General features: G+C 34.2%; 1 protein-coding gene across 4 annotated transcripts in view; it reads right to left on the reverse strand.

Moving 5' to 3' along the window:
* Window positions 1–18,486, reverse strand: part of STXBP5L (syntaxin binding protein 5L) — a 371,562-nt gene that overhangs the window by 33,210 nt on the left and 319,866 nt on the right. The gene's annotated exons all lie outside the window — the stretch shown is intronic.

Genomic DNA, 18,486 nt, shown 5'->3' on the forward strand with positions numbered 1-18,486 from the left:
ACTAGTCTTGTTAAACTTTTTAATATACCATACGATTCCTAGAAAATGAAAATTAGTATTATGCCTATGCCACAGAGGGTGATTCTATGGTGAAATAAATGTTCAACATAATACTAAATCAAAATAAGTATTGGATTTTAAAATTCATGAAAACAAATGAAATAAAAAGGCTTTGCTTTGAACTATATAAAATGTTGCCAGTATCAAACAGTTAGTTAAAATATATGAAAACCCACATAACTTTACCCTTGCTTACTTTTTTTTTTTTCATATTTAGACACATTTTTATTTTCATGTTTATCAGCTTTCCTTCTCTTTTTTCTTTTTTCTTTTTTTTTTTTTAACATCTTTATTGGGGTATAATTACTTTACAATGATGTGTTAGTTTCTGCTTTATAACAAAGTGAATCAGTTATACATATACGTATGTTCCCATATCTCTTCCCTCTTACGTCTCCCTCCCTCCCACCCTCCCTATCCCACCCCTCCAGGCTGTCACAAAGCACCGAGCCAATATCCCTGTGCCATGCGGCTGCTTCCCACTAGCTATCTACCTTACTACGTTTGTTAGTGTGTCCCTTGCTTACTTTTATAGTTCAGAGGTAACTCTTCTTTCCCTCCCTCCCTTATTATTTTTTTTGATTTGAATTTTATTTTATTTTTTTATACAGTAGGTTCTTATTATCTATTTTATACATATTAGTGTATATATGTCAATCCCAATCTCCCAGTTCATCACACCAGCACCCCAATACCTTTGCCCATTTTTTAAATCAGATTGTTTGATTTTTGTTACTGAGTTGTATGACCTCTTTATATAGTTTGAATATTATCCCTTATAAGATATATGATTTGCAAATATTTTCTCCCATTCTGTAGGATGACTTTTCATTTATTGATGGTTTCATTTGTTATGCAGAAGCTTTTTTAGTTTGATGTAGTTTAATTTTGCTTTTAGTGTCAAATCCAAAAAAAATAATGCTAAGACTGATGTCAAAGAGCATATTGCCTATGTTTTCTTCTAGAAGTTTTAAGGTTTCAGGTCTTACATTCAAGTCTTTAATCCATTTTGAGTTGCTTTTCTGTATGGTGTAAAACAGAGGTTAAGTTTCATTCTTTTGCATGTGGCTGTCCAGTTTTCCCAGCACCAGAATATTTTGAAAGAGAATACTTTCCCTATTGTATACTCTTGGCTTCTTTGTTGTAAATCAATTGACGATATATGCATAAATTTATTTCTGGGATCTCTCTTCTGTTCCATTGATCTGTGTCTGTTTTTGTGCCAATACCATATTGTTTTGATTGCTATAACTTTGAAACAGTTTGAAACCAGAAAATGTGATGCCTCTAGCTTTGTTCTTCTTTCTCAAGATTGCTTTGACTCCTTGGGGTCCTTCGTGGTTCCATACAAATTTTAGGATTGTTCTATTTCTGTGAAAAATACCACTGGAATTTTCATAGGGGGTTGCATTAAATCTGTATGGACGTTTAAAAAATATTAGTTCTTCCAATCCATGAGCACAGAATATCTTTCCATTTATTTGTGTTTTATTCAGTTTCTTTCATTAACATCTTATTTTCAGTGTCTAGATCTTTCAACTCCCCAGTAAAATCTATTCCTGGATATTTTATTCTTTTCTTAATTTCTCTGATAATTTGTTGTTGGTGTATAGAAAGGTAATTGACTTTTTTGTTTGTTTGTTGCGGTATGCGGGCCTCTCACTGTTGTGGCCTCTCCCATTGCGGAGCACAGGCTCCAGACGCGCAGGCTCAGCGGCCATGACTCACGGGCCCAGCTGCTCTGCGGCATGTGGGATCTTCCCGGACCGGGGCACGAACCCGTGTCCCCTGCATCGGCAGGCGGACTCTCAACTACTGCACCACCAGGGAAGCTGGGCAATTGACTTTTTAAAATTTTTTTTTTTGGTACGCGGGCCTCTCACTGTTGTGGCCTCTCCCGTTGCGGAGCACAGGCTCTGGATGTGCAGGCTCAGCGGCCATGGCTCACGGGCCTAGCCGCTCCGCAGCATGTGGGATCTTCCCGGACCGGGGCACGAACCTGTGTCCCCTGCATCGGCAGGTGGACTCTCAACCACTATGCCACCAGGGAAGCCCGCAATTGACTTTTATATATTGATTTTCTATCTTGGAATTTTGCTGAATTTGTTGATTAGTTCTAACAGTTTTTGGTGGAGTCTTTGTGGTTTTCTGTAAAGATTATGTCATCTGCAAATAGAGAAAGTTTTACTTCTTCTATTCTGATTTGGATGCCCTTTACATTTCTTGCCTTATTGCTCTGGCTAGAACTTCCAGTATTATGTTAAATGAAAGTGGCAAGAATGGGCATCCTTGTCTTATTCCTGATCTTGGAGGAAAAGCTTTCAGCTTTTCACTTCTAAGTACGGTGTTAGTTGTGGCCTTGTCAATTTATGGTCTTCAGTATGTGTTGAGGCACATTCCCTCTATGCTCTCTTGGTTGTGAATTTTTATTAAAAACAGATACTGAATTTTGTCAAACGTTTTTCCTGCATCTATCAAGATGATCATATAATTTTTCTTCATTTTGTTAATATGATATATCACATTAATTTGCATATGTTGAAACATGCTTTCATCCCTGGAATAAATTCTACTTGATCATAAGATCCTCTTAATGTACTGCTGAATTTGGTTTGATAATATTTTGTTGAGGATTTTGTATCTATGTTCATCAGTGATATTAGCCTGTTATTTTCTTCTCTTGTAGTGTCCTTTTCTGGTTTTGGTATCAGGGTAATATTGGCCTTGTAAAATGAGTTTGGAAGTGTTCCCTCCTCTTTATTTTTTGGAAGAATTTGAGAAGGAGTGTTGTTAATTCTTTTAATGTTTGGTAGAATTGACCAGTGAAGAGGTGTTTGATTACTAATTTAATCTCTTTACTAGTAACTGGTCTGTTCAGATTTTGTATTTCTTCATGACTTGGTCCCAGGAGGTTGTATCTAAGAATTGATCTATTTCTTCTAGGTTCTCCAAATTGTTGGCATACAATTTCTCATAGTAGAATGTTACGATTCTTTGTATTTTTGTGGTACCAGTTGTAACGTCTCCTCTTTCATTTCTGACTATTTATTTTAGTCCTCTCTTCTTTGAATCTGGCTAAAGGTTTGTATATTTTGTATTTTCAAAAACCAGCTCTTTGATCTTTTCTACTGTCTTTTTAGTCTCTATTTCATTTATTTCTGTTCTGATCTTTATTTCCTTCCTTCTACTAATTTTGGGCTTCATTTGTCCTTCTTTTTTCCAGTTCCTGAGGTATATTGGGTTGTTTGAGATTTTGTTTCTTAATGTAGGCATTTATCACTATGAACTTCCCTCTTAGAACTGCTTTTGCTGCATACCGTAAGTTTTGTTATATTGTATTTCCATTTTCATTTGTGTCAAGAGATTTTTAATTTTTCTTTTGATTTCTTATTTGACACATTAGTTGATTTTCTGTCTGGATGAACTGTCATTTGATGAAATTGGGATATTCCCCTACTATTTCTACTGTTGTCTATTTCTGCCTCTATAACTCTTAATATTTATTTATTTATTTTTAAGTTGGGCTGGCCAAAAAGTTCATTCAGGTTTTTCCATAAGCTGTTACGGGGAAAACCCAAATGAACTATTTGGCTAACCCAATAAAACCATTCAAGCCACTCTTTGTCTTTTCATTGAATAATTTAGTCCATTCGTATTTAGAGGAACTATTGATAGGTATGAACTTACTGCCATTTTGTTAATTGTTTTCTGGCTGTTTATAAGTGCTGTTTCTTTCTTTTCTTGCTCTCTTCCTTTGTGATTGGATGCTTTCCTGTAGTGGTATGATTAGATTTCCTTTCTCTTTTATGTATATAATACAAGTTTTTCTTTGTGGTTACCATGAGGCTTATATAAACCATTATTTTAATTCCTTAAAACTTGATGTATTTTTTGACACATAACATTGTACCTCTGTGTCCATGGGTTCCACATCCATGGATTCAACCAACCACGGAACCCTCAGGTATGGAGGGCCAACCATACTATGACATTTTATAGAAAGGACTTGAGCATCTGCAGATTCTGGTATCATCATGGAGTCCTAGAACCAATCCCCCAGTGATACCAAGGAACAACTGTATTAGTTTTAGGTATACAAACATATTTATAACAGTCTGTTTTAAGTTCATAACAACTTAAGTTCAAATGCATTCTGAAGCTGTATATTTTTACACTCCCTCCCAAATTTTGTATTTTTGGCATCATAATTTACATCTTTTTATCTTGTGTATCCTTTAAGAAATTATTTTAGCTATAGTTATTTTTACTACTTTTGTCTTTTAGCCTTCATACTAGATTTATAACTGATTTACCCACCTCCATTACAACATTAGATTATTCTTAATTCTACTATATATTTACTTAGTGAGATTTATACTTTCATATGTTTTCCTGTTACTAATTAACACCCTTTTGTTTCAAATTAAAGAAATCCCTTTAATAACTTTTTCAAGGCCAGTCTAGTGGTGATGAACTCTTTCTGCTTTTGCTTGTTTGGAAAACTCTTTATCTCTACTTCAATTCTGAAGAACAACTTTTCTGGGTAGAGGTTACTTATTTGGCAGGTTTTTTTCCTTCTTTTAGCACTTTGAATATATCATGCCACTCCATGATGGCCTACAAATTTTCTGCTAATCTGCTAATAGTCTTATGGGAAATTCCATTGTAGATAACAAGTTGTTTTTCTCTTATTACTTTTAAGGTTCTGTCCTTGTCTTTAACTTTGGACAATTATGTGTCTTGATATAGGTCTCTTTGGATTTATCTTATTTTGAACTTTCTGGGCTTCCTGGATCTAGATGTCTGTTTCCTTCCCCAGATTACGGAAGTTTTCAGCCAGTATTTCTTCAAATAAGTTTCTTCCTTTTCTCTTTCTTCTCCATCTGGGATCCCTATAATGCAAATACTGGTCCACTGGATGTTGTCCTATAAGTCCCCTAAGTAATCTTCACTCTCTTTTTTTTTCTGATTATATGTAATCCACTCTCCTGTCTTACAGTTCACTGATCCTTTTCTGCTCCATCCAGTCTGTTGAATGCCTCTATTTTTCTGTGCAGTTATTGTATTCTTCAGGTTTGTGATTTCTTTTTGGTACTTTCATATATTTTCTATCTCTTTGTTTAAATTCATTGTTCAATGCATTGTTCTTATTTTGAACACTTTATCAGGTAAGTCACTTATCTCTGTTTCACTAAGTTCTGTTTCTGGAGTTTACCTTTTTCTTTTGTTTGGATTATGTTCCTCCTTCTTTGTTTTCCTTGTGTTGGTTTCTACACAATAGACAAAGCTGTGGCCTCCCCCAGGCTTGATGGAGTGGCATTTTACAGGAGGTGACCCTTAGCATTCAGCCTGGCATGAGCTCTTGGTAGTCTCTAAATCCTTTGTGATTGTCCAAGCTCATTTTTGTTCTTAGTGGCTCCCAGTATTTGAGAGTATGCCAAGACCTGTTTCCGCATGGGTATTTTCTCATTCATCCAATGTTTAGAAGTTAATCAGCTACTTCTGGACATCTTTCAGAGGAAATTGCTCCATTTAGAGCTTTAGATTTGGTGTATCAGTGGGAGGAGGTGAGTTCAAAAGTCTGCTATGTTGTCATCTTGGACCATAACTTGAAATAACAAAAAATTGTAACATTAAAACACCAGTATATCCTGATTGATGATGAAGAAGCAAACTGACACCTTACCCTGCACCACATAAGTAAGTGTTCACTTCAAGTCCCATGTTAAGAGTGGGAAGAGTGTGTGTGTGGGGGTGAACCCACAGTGTATGCTGAGAAACAAATAAGAAAGAAGTTAGTCTATCTAAATAGTCTCCAAAGAGATGAAATCTTGTGTTGCTAACTTGCTCATTGCTTAACAAAATGTTGTAATTCCTGAAATTTGCAAAACTAATGTCTAAAGATATAATAATCATGTGGGTAAAATCATCCCCCCTCTCCCAGTATTAACAAATTTACCTGAACTTTGAAAAAGCTTATGAGTTTTTTGTTTCTTTCAAACACCTGCTGTAATTTACATGCAGTGAGCCAGTTCTTCAAATTCTGAACTTCCTTGTAAAACACTTGCAAACCAATAATCACTTCTTAATGTTTTTGTGTCTGAATATTCCTTTCACAATGAACTGTACATACAGTATATATTTTCTAAGTCATGTGAAAACTTATAATGAATAATTTGAATCTATTCCTTTTGAGGGGGAAATATCCTAATACGTTGAGTTTAAATTGTTTGGTTAAAAAGATTAAGACTGAGTTTTATTATTGTATATACTATGCAATGTTATGCTCTAACAGTGTTCTCTGGATACTGTAGTATCCATCTCCAATTTACTTTTCTTTAAAATAACTTTTAATTTTAAAATTTTAGCTTAATTCCCTCAGAGTCCCACCTCCCATTTAGACAGAGTGTTAACATTTTCTTTGAGTATCCTTCCAGAATTATTCTAATCATTTTTCAAAAGAAGTGGAAGCACATTTCACAATATTTTGTACCTTAGTATTTTTTCCATTTCACACTGTGCCTTGGAGGCCATTCCATATAGATATACATAATTGTTTTTAGTATAGTATAATAGTTTACAAAGGAAAAAAGTATCCATTTTTAGGGCTATATAACAATTAATTTGACTATTTTCTTATTAATGAACATTAGGCTTTCAGCATTTACTATTTCAAAACAAACTTTAATGACCGTAGTAATACTTCTTTGTACACATGCATGATTATATCTGTAGAATGAATTCTCAGAATTGAAATTGCTTGGCAAAAGAATATGCATTTTAAGTTTTGATTGCAAATGGTTTCCAAAAATGGTTAACCAATTTACATTCACACCAACAGTATATAAGAACTCCAGTCTCCCAACATTTTCACTAACATTTTGCTTTATACAATTCTTTGATATTTGTTGATCTAATAGGAAAAATACTGTTTTAATATTCATTTCTTTAATAATGAGTGTTGGACACCTTTTTATTCTAAAGACACTTATATTTCTTTGTGAACTACCAGTACTTAACCTTTGTAAATTTGTCCAGTGTTTTCTTCCATTTCTTGTTTATGTATGAGCACTTTGCACATTATAGAAACTAGTCTTATTTGTCAAGTTATTGCAGACTGTCATTTGTATTTTTTCTATATTTTTATATAATCAAATTTATCAACTTTTTTGTTTTGTTTTTACATGGGTATTGAATTTTATGCCATCTTTAGCAAAGCCTAAATATTTCTCATGTTTTCTTCTAGCACTTTTCATGGTTTTTCTCTATACATTTATATTTTTATCATCTAGAATTTATTTTGGCTTAAGGAGATTACTTTTCTGATGCCCGGTTACTCATCCCCAAAACATTTATTAAATGACCTATCTTTATTTATTGAATGGCCTACCTGATTTTCAAGACTACTTATTTACAATGAAAAAATTTATGTATGCATTTGGGTCTCTTTCTGAATTTTCTGCTTTGTTCTACTGATTGAACTTTCTATACATCAGTACCAAAATTGGTATAATTATTAGTAGATACATAATATATTTTAAACAGTAATTTAATACTGTATTTAACTATCTGGTGGGGCTAGACCAGATAGTTATGACTTGTTTTTCAGAATTTTCCTGGCTATCTTACATGTTGACATTTTCAGATGAATGTTAAAATCACCTTTTACTCCTCTGAAAAATCAGTAGATTTTTCTACTGTTATTTTCAGTAGAATTATTTATTTCTAAAGTATAAAATGTACACCAATTTCAAGTCTTCTTATCCAAAAGGAAGAAAGCAATGTATGTCTTATCATTAATTCAAGTCCTTTAAATGTTCTTTAATAGAGGTTAAAATCATTTTCACATAGATCCTATGGATTCAAGTTTATTACTACATATTATCTTTTTGATAGCATTATAAACGTGGTTTTCCCCATTTTAAAGTTGATGTTTGTTTATTTACTACTGGGGTATGAATCTGTAATCAGCCACATCACTGAATACTCACTCTATTTTTATTAGTTTTCAGTTGATTCTCTTGAGATTTCAGGTATAAAATTTTATCCCCTGTAAGTATAATACTTTTTATTGCATTCTTTTGAATACATATACATAATATATCTTTTATATAATTTCATTGGCTAGAACTTAAAATGTAAGCTAACAGTCTACAGATGGTAAACTCTTAATTTTTGGATGTCTGAACAAGTCATTGCTCCCCTTCATTCTTGGATGATAGATTCTTATTTGACAATTACATTCCTCAGCACAGGTTGAGATATAATTGACATACTGCACATATTTAAAATTGACAACCACTAATCTGTTCTTAATCTCACAGTAAAAATAATAAATATATCCATCACCTCTGGTCAGTTTTCTCATTTCTATTTGTAATCCCTCTATCCTGCCTCTCCCTATTGGCGCTCTACTCTCAACAACCACTGATGTACTTTCTGTTACTATACATTAATTTACATTTCATAGAATTTTATATTAGAGCATCATACAACTTATACTTGATTTTGTCTGGCTTCTTTTACTCACTATGATTAGTTTGAGATTCCACCATGTTGTTGTATGTATTAAGAGCTCATTTCTTTTTATCGCTGAGGAGTATTTGACTGTATGGATATGCCACAATTTGCTTAACTATTTACCTGCTGATGAATATTTGGGGTGTTTCCAGTCATCAATTATCTTTTAAAGAGATTTACAAACTAAGTAAGTAATTGTTTTTACTTACTCATGCATTTACCATTTCCAGTGCTCTTCATTTCTGTGTAGATCTAGATTTCCCTCTGGTATTATTTTCCTTTCTTTCCAGAAGGACTTCCTATAATATTTCTTGTAGTGCTGATTTTCTAGTGCTGGATTCTTTTAGCTTTTGGGTCTGTAATATATTTTACCTTCACTTTTCAATGATATTTTGTCAAGTATAGAAATGTAGATTGACAATTTCTTTCAGTACTTTAAATATGTTCTTCCACTGTCTTCTAGCTTGTATAATTTGAGGAGAAGTCTGCTGTTATTTGTTCCTCTATATGTTAATATATATATATATTTTTTCGGCTGGCTGGTTTTTTATGACTTGATTATGATGTGCTTTGGCGTAATTTTCTTCATGTTTCTTATGCTTGAAGTTCATTGAATTTTTTTGATCTGTGGATTTACATGTTCATCAAATTAGAAAGATTTTTGGCATTAGTTTTTCAAACATTTTTTCTGTCCCATCATTTCTTTCCTCTCCTAGGAATCCTATTGCATGTTTATTAGGCAACTTGAAGTTGAACAATAGATTGCTCATTCTCTGTTCACTGATTTTGGTCTTTTTCTTCCTTTGTGTCATTTTGGATGGTAAATCTTTGATTTCAGCAATGTTTTCTTTTTCAGTGTCAATTCTGATGTTAATCCCGTCCAGTGTATATTTCATCTCATATGTATTTTTCACTTCTAGAAGTTTAATTCAGGTCTTTTTTATATTTTCCATGTCTCTTCTTAACATGCTGGTGCTTTCCTCTATCTCCTTGAATATATGAGGTATAGATCTTCGAGTTATGAGGGGGTTAAGTCCCAATAAAGCCATCATAAATTGAATATATCCTATGTCGAAAATGCATTTAATACACCTAACCTACCAAACATCATAGCTTAGCCTAGCCTACCTTAATACAGTTGGGCAAAATAATTTAACACGAAGCCTATTTTATAATAAAGTGTTGAATATCTCATGTAATTTATTGAATACTATGCTGACAGTAAAAAACAAAATGTTAGTATGGGCACTGAATGCTTAGAAGTGTATCAGTTGTTAACCCTCATGATGATGTGGTTGACTGGGAGCTGTGGCTCACTGTTGCTGCCCAGCATCACAAGAGAGTATTGTACTGCACATTTCTAGCCTGGGAAGAGATCAAAATTCAAAATTTGAAGTATGGTTTCTACTGAATGTGTATTGCATTTGCATCATCATAAAGTTGAAAAACTGTAAGTTGAACCATTGTAAGTCAAGGATCATCTGTATATTTACAATAGCTGATTTAATGTCCTTGTCCACTAATTTTATCCTGTGTGTCACTTCTGGGTCAGTTTCTACTGACTGATATTTTGTCTTTATCAATTGTATTTTCCATTTATCATGGATTGTATTTTCCTGTTGACATGGTATCATTGCCTGGATGCCTGTGTTATTAAGTGCTATTTGTTTTCTATTCTTTAGATATTGATTTTTGTTCCAGGGCACAGTGTTTTTTAGAAATGGTACAGTTTTTTGCTTTTTATTTTGAAATAAATATATAACCACACCAAGTTCCCAAAAAGTATACAGGATAGCAGTATAGCTTGTGGATAAGTGAAATGAATGGCAGTAGTAATACAAGTAACAGGAGGGAGACATTAGGAATATTTTGTTATTATAAGATACTTGCACTATCCATGAAGCAGTACAGTATTATTTAAAAGTGGACTTGTATCTGTTGTAAATGTATATTGCAAACTTTAGGGCAACTGCTAAAAAAAAAAGTAAAAAAGAAGTATAATTGATAAGCTAAGAAAGGAGAGGAAAAGGAATCATATAAAATGCCCAATTCAAACCACAAAAAGAAGAAATAAGTGGAAGAAGAAAACAGAAACAAAGAAGAAGGGAAATGAATAGAAAGTAACAACTGTGGTAGACATTATTCCAACTATATAATTACTTTAAATGTCAATTGTCTAAATACATCAATTAAAAGACAGACTATCAAAGTGATTCAAAAAATGGGACCCAGGGCTTCCATGGTGGTACAGTGGTTGAGAGTCCGCCTGCCGATGCAGGGGACATGGGTTCGTGCCCCGGTCTGGGAGAATCCCACATGCTGCAGAGCGGCTGGGCCCGTGAGCCATGGCCGCTGAGCCTGCGCATCCGGAGACTGTGCTCCACAGCGGGAGAGGCCACAACAGTGAGAGGCCTGCGTACCGCCAAAAAAAAAAAAAAAAAAGGGACCCAACTTTATGTTGTCTACAAGAAATTTAAGGATACATATACAGATTAAAAGTAAACGGATAGAGAAAGATATACCACCCTAACATTAATCAATAGATTAATAGCTGTGTGTGTGTGTGTATATATATATATATATATATATATATATATATATATATATTTGCTTTAGGATGGTGAGGAACATTGTTAGACCAGTGACCCCATAAGCATTGGCCCAATGCCCCCCATAAGCATTGGCCCAATGCCCCCCATAAGCATTGGCCCAATGCCCCCCATAAGCATTGGCCCGATGCCATACTTCATTTGTTGTGAAATGAGTTCCTTGATGAAAAGTAATGCTATGCAGAATATCATAATAAGGCATTCTGTTAGCCCATGGATAATAGTTCTAGTAGAAGCATTCCATTCAGGGAAGGCAGATCCATATCCAGTGTAAGTGTCTATTCTAGTAAGAACAACATGCTGTTCCTTCCATGATGAAAGTTCAGGGTCATCAACCTGCCACCAGGTAAATGATCACCTGAGACATGGTGCCATATTGGAGACAGTGTTGATTTTTGCTGTTGTCATAATGGGCACTCAACAGTGGTTGTAGTCAAGATGACCTTGGTGAGTGGAAGTCCATGTTGCTGAGCCTTTGCATAACTTGCATCCCTGCGACCATGGTTACTCTGTTCATGAGCACATTTGGCGATGACAGGGTGGCTGGGAAAGAAGCTGACTGGTATCCACAGAATGGGTCGTTCTATCTACTTGAGTGTTAAAATGCTCCCCAGCTGAGGTCACCCTTTGGTAAGCATTCACATGGGACAAAAACCTTCCTATATACTAGCAACAGAATTTGAAATTAAAAGCAATTAACATTTACACTAGTATCCTGAAAAATAAAATACTTAGGTATAAATCTAACAAAGCATGTTATATAAATCTAACAAAATATGTGCATGATCTATATGAAGAAAACTATAAAATTACAAAAATTCCTTACTGATAAAAGAAACTGAAGAACAAATAAATGGAGAGAGATTCCATGTTCATGGATAGGAGGGCTCAATACTGTCAAGCCATCACTTCTTCCCAACTTGATCTATAGATTCAACACAATCCCAATAAAAATTCCAGCAAGTTACTTTGTGGATGTTGACAAACGGATTCTAAAGTTTATATGGAGAGGAGAAAGACCCAGAATACCCAATAGGATACTAAAGGAGAAGAACAAAGTCTTAGGACTGATGCTACTTGACTTTAAGACTTATTATAAACCTAAAGTAGTGAAGACAGATGATATTGGTAAAAAGATAAATATATCATTGGAATGAAATAGCCTAGAAACAGATTCAACAAATATAGTTAACTGATCCTTGAGAAAGGAGCAAAAGCAATACAATGGAGAAAAGATAGTCTTCTCAACAAATGGTACTGGAACAACTAGACATATACATACATAAAAAACAAATCTAGACAGACTTTACACCCTTCACAAAAGTTAACTCAAAATTGATCATAGTCCTAAATGTTAAATACAAAATTGTAAAACTACTAGAAGAGAACATAGGAGAAAATGTAGATGACTTTGGTGTTACATCTAAAAAGACATTATCAAACACAAAGGCACAATCCATGAAAGAAAGATTGGTAAGTTTGACTTCACTAAAATTGAAAACTTCTACTTTGTAAAAGACATTATCAAGAAAATGAGAAGGCAAGCCGCAGACTAGAAGAAAATGGTTGCAAAATATATATCTGATAAAGGACCGTTAACCAAAATACACAAAGAACTCTTAAAATTCAACAAAAAGAAAACAACCTGACTAAAAAATGGGCAAAAGGTCTAAACAGATACCACACCAGAAGACAGATGGCAAATGACCACACAAAAATATTTTAAATTTCAAATCAAAACAAGAATGAGAAACCACTACACAGCTATTAGAATGGCAAAAATCTAAGACACTGTCAACACCAAATGCTAGAATGGATGTGTAACAACAGGAACTCTCATTGATGGTGGGAATGCTAAATTGATTGTGGAAAGACAGTTTGCTAGTTTCTTAAAAAGCTAAACATAATTTTACCATATGATCAGCAATCATACTCCTTGGTATTTACCCAAAGAGGTTAAACTTATGTCCATACAAAAGCCTGAATGGATAAATAAACTGTGGTACATCCAGACAATGGAATATTATTCAGTGCTGAAAAGAAATGAGCTATCAAGCCATGAAAATAACATAAAGGAAACTTAGTTACATATTACTAAAGGAGGGAAGTCAATCTGAACAGACTGCATACTGTGTGATTCCAACTGTATGATAGTCTCAAAAAGGCAAAATTATGGAGACAGTAAAAAGATCTGTGGTTGCTAGCAGTTAAGGGGGAAGGAGGGATGAGCAGGGTGATGCAAGATTTTCAGAGCAGTAAAACTATTCTGTATTACACTGTAATGTATTATAATGATGGATACATGTCATTATACATATGTTAAAACATCAAGTGTAAGCCCTATTGCAAACTATGGATTTGGGGAGATGATGATGTATTCATATAGGTTCATCAGTTATAACAAACGTACCGTTCTGGTGGAGGATGTTAAGAGTGGGGAAGGCTCTCGGGGGGGGGGAGGGAAGGGGAATACGCAATATGTAAAATTGCTTTAAAACATTAATTATATTAAAAATATGAAAAGGGAACCCTCATACACTGTTAGTGGGAATGTAAATTGGTGCAGCCACTGTGGAAAATGGCATGAGGGTTTCTCAAAAAACTAAAAATAGAACTACCATATGAACGAGCAATTCCACTCCTAGGTAGATATCCAAAAAAAACCCAAAACACTAATTTGAAAAGATACATGCACCCCAATGTACATAGCAGCATTATTTACAATTGCTAAGATATGGAAGCAACTTAAGTGTCCATCGACAGATGGATAGATAAGGAAGATGTTATATATATAAATATATATATATAAAACACACACCCATGCACACACACAGTGGAATACTACACAGCCATAAAAAATTTTGCCATTTGCTGCAACATGGTTTGTCTTGGAGGGCATTTGCTAAATGAAGTCAGTCAGACAAAGACAAATACTGTATGATATCACTTATATGTGCAATCTAAAAAATACAACGAACTAGTGAATATAACAAAAAGGAAGCAGACTCAGATACAGAGAACAATCTAGTGGTTACCAGTGGGGAGGTGGGAGGGGCAACATAGGGGTGGGGGAGTGGGTGTTATAAACTATTGGGTGTATTATAGGCTACAAGGATGTATTGTACAACACAGAGGATATAACCAATATTTTGTAATAACTAAATTGGGTATAACCTTTAAAAATTGTATAAAAAGTAAAATATATATATATATATATGTTATTTTTAAAAGCGTACAGGGAGTTTCCATATACCCTTCACCCATTTCCCCATCACTAATATCTTGCATAACTATAGTTTAAAATCAAAACCAAGATGACATTTGTACAATTCACAGAGCTTACTCAAATTTGTCAGTTTTAGATGTACTTATTTGTATGTATGTGTAGTTCCAAATAATTTTGTCACATGTGTCAATTTGGGGAACTACCACTATAATCAAGATTCAGAACTGTTCCATCATCAACAGGATCTCCCGTGTTACTTCTTTATAGCCACACTAGTCCTTCCCTCACCCATTCCTAACTTTTGGCAAACACTAATCAGTTTTCCAGCTCTATAATTTTATTTCAAGACTGCTATATAAATGGATTCATATAGTACTTAACCTTTTAAGATCAGCTTTATTTCACTCAGTGCAATTATCTTGAGATAATTTATTGCTGAATAGCATTTAATGGTATAAGGTGCCACATTTTGTTTAACCATTCACCAGTTGAAGGACATGTGGGTTGTTTCTAGCTTTTGGCTATTACAATTAAAGCTGCTATGAAATCTATATATAAATTTTTGAGTGAAGATCACTTTTCATTGTGTAGAACAGGGGTCCCCAACCCCCAGGTACCAGTCCATGGCCTGTTAGGAACCAGGCCACACAGTAGTAGGTGAGCGGCAGGCGAGCCAGTGAAGCTTCATCTGCCACTCCCCATTACTCCCCATCCCTCGCATTACTGCCTGAACTATCCCCTCCCCTCATCTGTGGAAAAATTGTTTTTTCCCACGGTTTCCACGAAACCGGTCCCTGGTGCCAAAAAGGCTGGGGACTGCTGCTCTAGAGTAAGTACCCAGGAATGGGATTGTTAGATAATAGAGTAATTGTGTTTTAACTTTATAAGAAAATGCCAATCTTTTTTCTACAATGCTTATACCATTTTGCATTCCCACCAGCAGAGTATGAGAGTTTCAGTTGATCTGTGCTATCCTCATCATCACTTCGTTTTTGCCAGTATGCTTAATTTTAGCCATTCTAATGCGTATTTAGTGGCATTCCATTCTTGTTTAAATTTGCATTCCTCTAGTGGCTAATGATGTTGAATATCTTTTCATGTGCTTATTTGCCATCTATCTTCTTTGGCAAAGAGTCTTTTCAAGTAGTTTGCCCATTTTTTTTTAAAGGAAATATTTCATTTTGGAATAATTTTACATTTAGAGGAAAGTAGCAAATAGAATACATAAATTTCTCATTCTCCTTTCCCAGTGTCACCTTGGTGCACTATTGGCTGAACTCTAGACTTCATTCATATTTCACCAGTTTTAAAAATTTTTTTCCTACAGTTTTTATTGAGGTGAAATTCATATAAAACCATTTTAAAATGTACAGTTCAGTGGCATTTAGTACATTCACAATGTTGTGCAACAACTACCACTATATAGCTCCAAAACATTTTCATCACCACAAAAAACAGCACTGACCCATTAAGCAGTCACTGCCCACTCTACTCTTCCCTAGCCACTGATGACCGTCAATCTGCTCTCTGTTTCTAAGGATTTACTTATTCCGCATATTTCATATAAATGGAATCATACAATATGTGGCCTTTTGTCTGGCTTCTTTCACTTCATGTAATGTTTTTGAGGTTCATCTACGTAGCATGAATCAGTAATGCCTTTTTAAGATAAAATATTTTAAGATTGTAAAATACACATAAAATTTACCATCTTAACCAATCTTAAGTGTACAACTCAGTGGTATTAAGCACATTTGTACTGTGCACCAGCCATCTCCAGAACTCTTTTCACCTTCTAAAAATGAAACACATTACCCATTAAAAAATAACTCCCCATTTCCCTCTCCCCCAGCTCCTGGCAACCACAATTCTTTCTTTATCTATACATATGACTACTCTGGGTACCTCATACAATTGGAATCATACAATTTTTCTCTTTTTGTGACTGGCTTAGTTTACTTAGCATAGTATCCTCAAGGTTCATTCATGTTGTAGCGTATGTCAGAATTTCCTTCCTTTCTAAGGCTGAACAAATTCCACTGTATGTTTTACACATATTTTGTTTATCCATTCATCCACTGATAGACTGTGGATTAGGTTGCTTCCATATTTTAGCTATTGTCAATAATGTGTGTTTTCCATGGCAGCTGTACAATTTCACATTCCCACCAACAGTACACAAGGTTTCTAACTTCTCCACATCCTCGTCAACACATTATTTTCTGGTTTTATTTTTTAATGGTAGCCACCACCTATTGGGTATGTGATATTTCATTGTGGTTTTGATTTGCATTTCCCCGATGATTAGTGAGTTGAAGATCTTTTCATGTGCTTATTGGCCATCTGTATATCTTCTTTGGAGAAATATCTATATAACTCTTTTTCCCATTTTTAAATTGAGTTGTTTGTTATGGAACTTTAGGAGTTCTCTGAATATTGGATAGTAGAACCTTATCAGACATACGATTTGTAAATATTTTCCCTGTAGGTGGTCTTTTCACTTTCTTGATAATGTCCTTTGTGCAAAAATTTTTAATTTTTAAGTCCAATTTTTCTTTTGTTGCTTGTGTTTTTGGTGTCATATTTGAGAATCCATCGCCAAATTCAGTGTCATGAACATTTTACCTTATGTTTTCTTCTAAGAGTTTTTTAGCTTTATCTCTTAAAGTTAAGTCATTGATCCATTTTTTTTTTTTTTTGGAAGTGGTATGAGGTAGTGGTCCATCTCCAATATTTTGCATGTGGATTTCCAGTTGTCTCAGTATCATTTGTTGAAGAGACTATTCCCTGCCCCCCACCCCAAACCTCACTGAATTGTCCTGGTAACTTGTTGAAAAATCAATTGGTCATAGATGTATGGTTTTATTTCTGGACTCTCAGTTCTATCATCGATCTATATGTCTATCTTTATGCCAATATCACACTGTTTTGATATGTGTACCTATGCAGGAAGTTTTGAAATTGGGAAGTGTGAGTCTTCCAACTTTCTCCTTTTTTCAGTATTGTTTTGTCTATTTTTGCTTTGTCATTTCCACATGAATTTTAGGATAAGCTTTTTCATTATTTAAAATGGCTATTGGTATTTTGGCTGTGACTGCATTAAATCTGTTAGATTGTTTTGGGTATGACTTAAACAATATTAAGCATTTCAATTCATGAACAAGGGATGTATTTTCACTTACATAGGTCTTCTTTAATTTCTTTTAGCAATGTTTTGTAGTTTTCAGTGTACAAGTTTTACATCTCCTTGGTTAAATTTATTTCTAGGTATTTTATTATTTGGGAGACTTACAAATGGAATTTTTTAAAATTTCTTTTTCAAAATTTTCATTGCTGATGTATAGAAATGCAGCTGATTTCTGTGTGTTTATCTTATACGCTGCAACTTTGCTAAATTATTAGTTCTAGTTCTTTTGTGGATTCTTTGGGATTTTCTGTATAGAGGATCATGCCATCTGCCACAGGGATAGTTTTACTTCTTTATTAATTTGGATGCTCTTTACTTATTTATTTTGCTTAATATCTCTGGCTAGAACTTCCAGTACAAAATAGAAGTGGTAAACAAAGGCATCCTTGTCTTGTTCTTGATCTTAATGAAGAAAGTTTTCAGTCTTTCACCCATGAGTAGAATGACTGTGGGCTTATCATGAATGACTTTTATCAGTTTAAGGACGTTCCCTTCTATTTCTAGTTTTCTGAATTTTTTTGTTTTGTGTGGTTTTTTTTTTTTGAATCATGAAACGGTATTCAATTTTGTCAAATCCTTTTTCTGCACCAATTGAGATGATCATGTGTGGGATTTTTCCTTCATTCTGTTAGTGTGGTTTTTTTACCTTTTTAATTTTCTTCTGTTGAACCACTCTTGTATTTCTGAGATAAATCTCACTTGATTATGGTATATAATCCTTTTAATATGCTGTTGGATTTTGTTTGCTAATACTTTGAGAATATTTGCATGTATATTCATAAGGGATATTGGTCTTTAATTTTATTATCTTGGGTGTTCTTTGTCTAGGTTTGTAATCAGAGTAATGCTGGTTCATAGAATGCATTAGGAAAGGTTCCCTCTTC

This window comes from Pseudorca crassidens, chromosome 5, assembly GCF_039906515.1.
Source record: "Pseudorca crassidens isolate mPseCra1 chromosome 5, mPseCra1.hap1, whole genome shotgun sequence".
NCBI classification, from domain to species: domain Eukaryota; kingdom Metazoa; phylum Chordata; class Mammalia; order Artiodactyla; family Delphinidae; genus Pseudorca; species Pseudorca crassidens.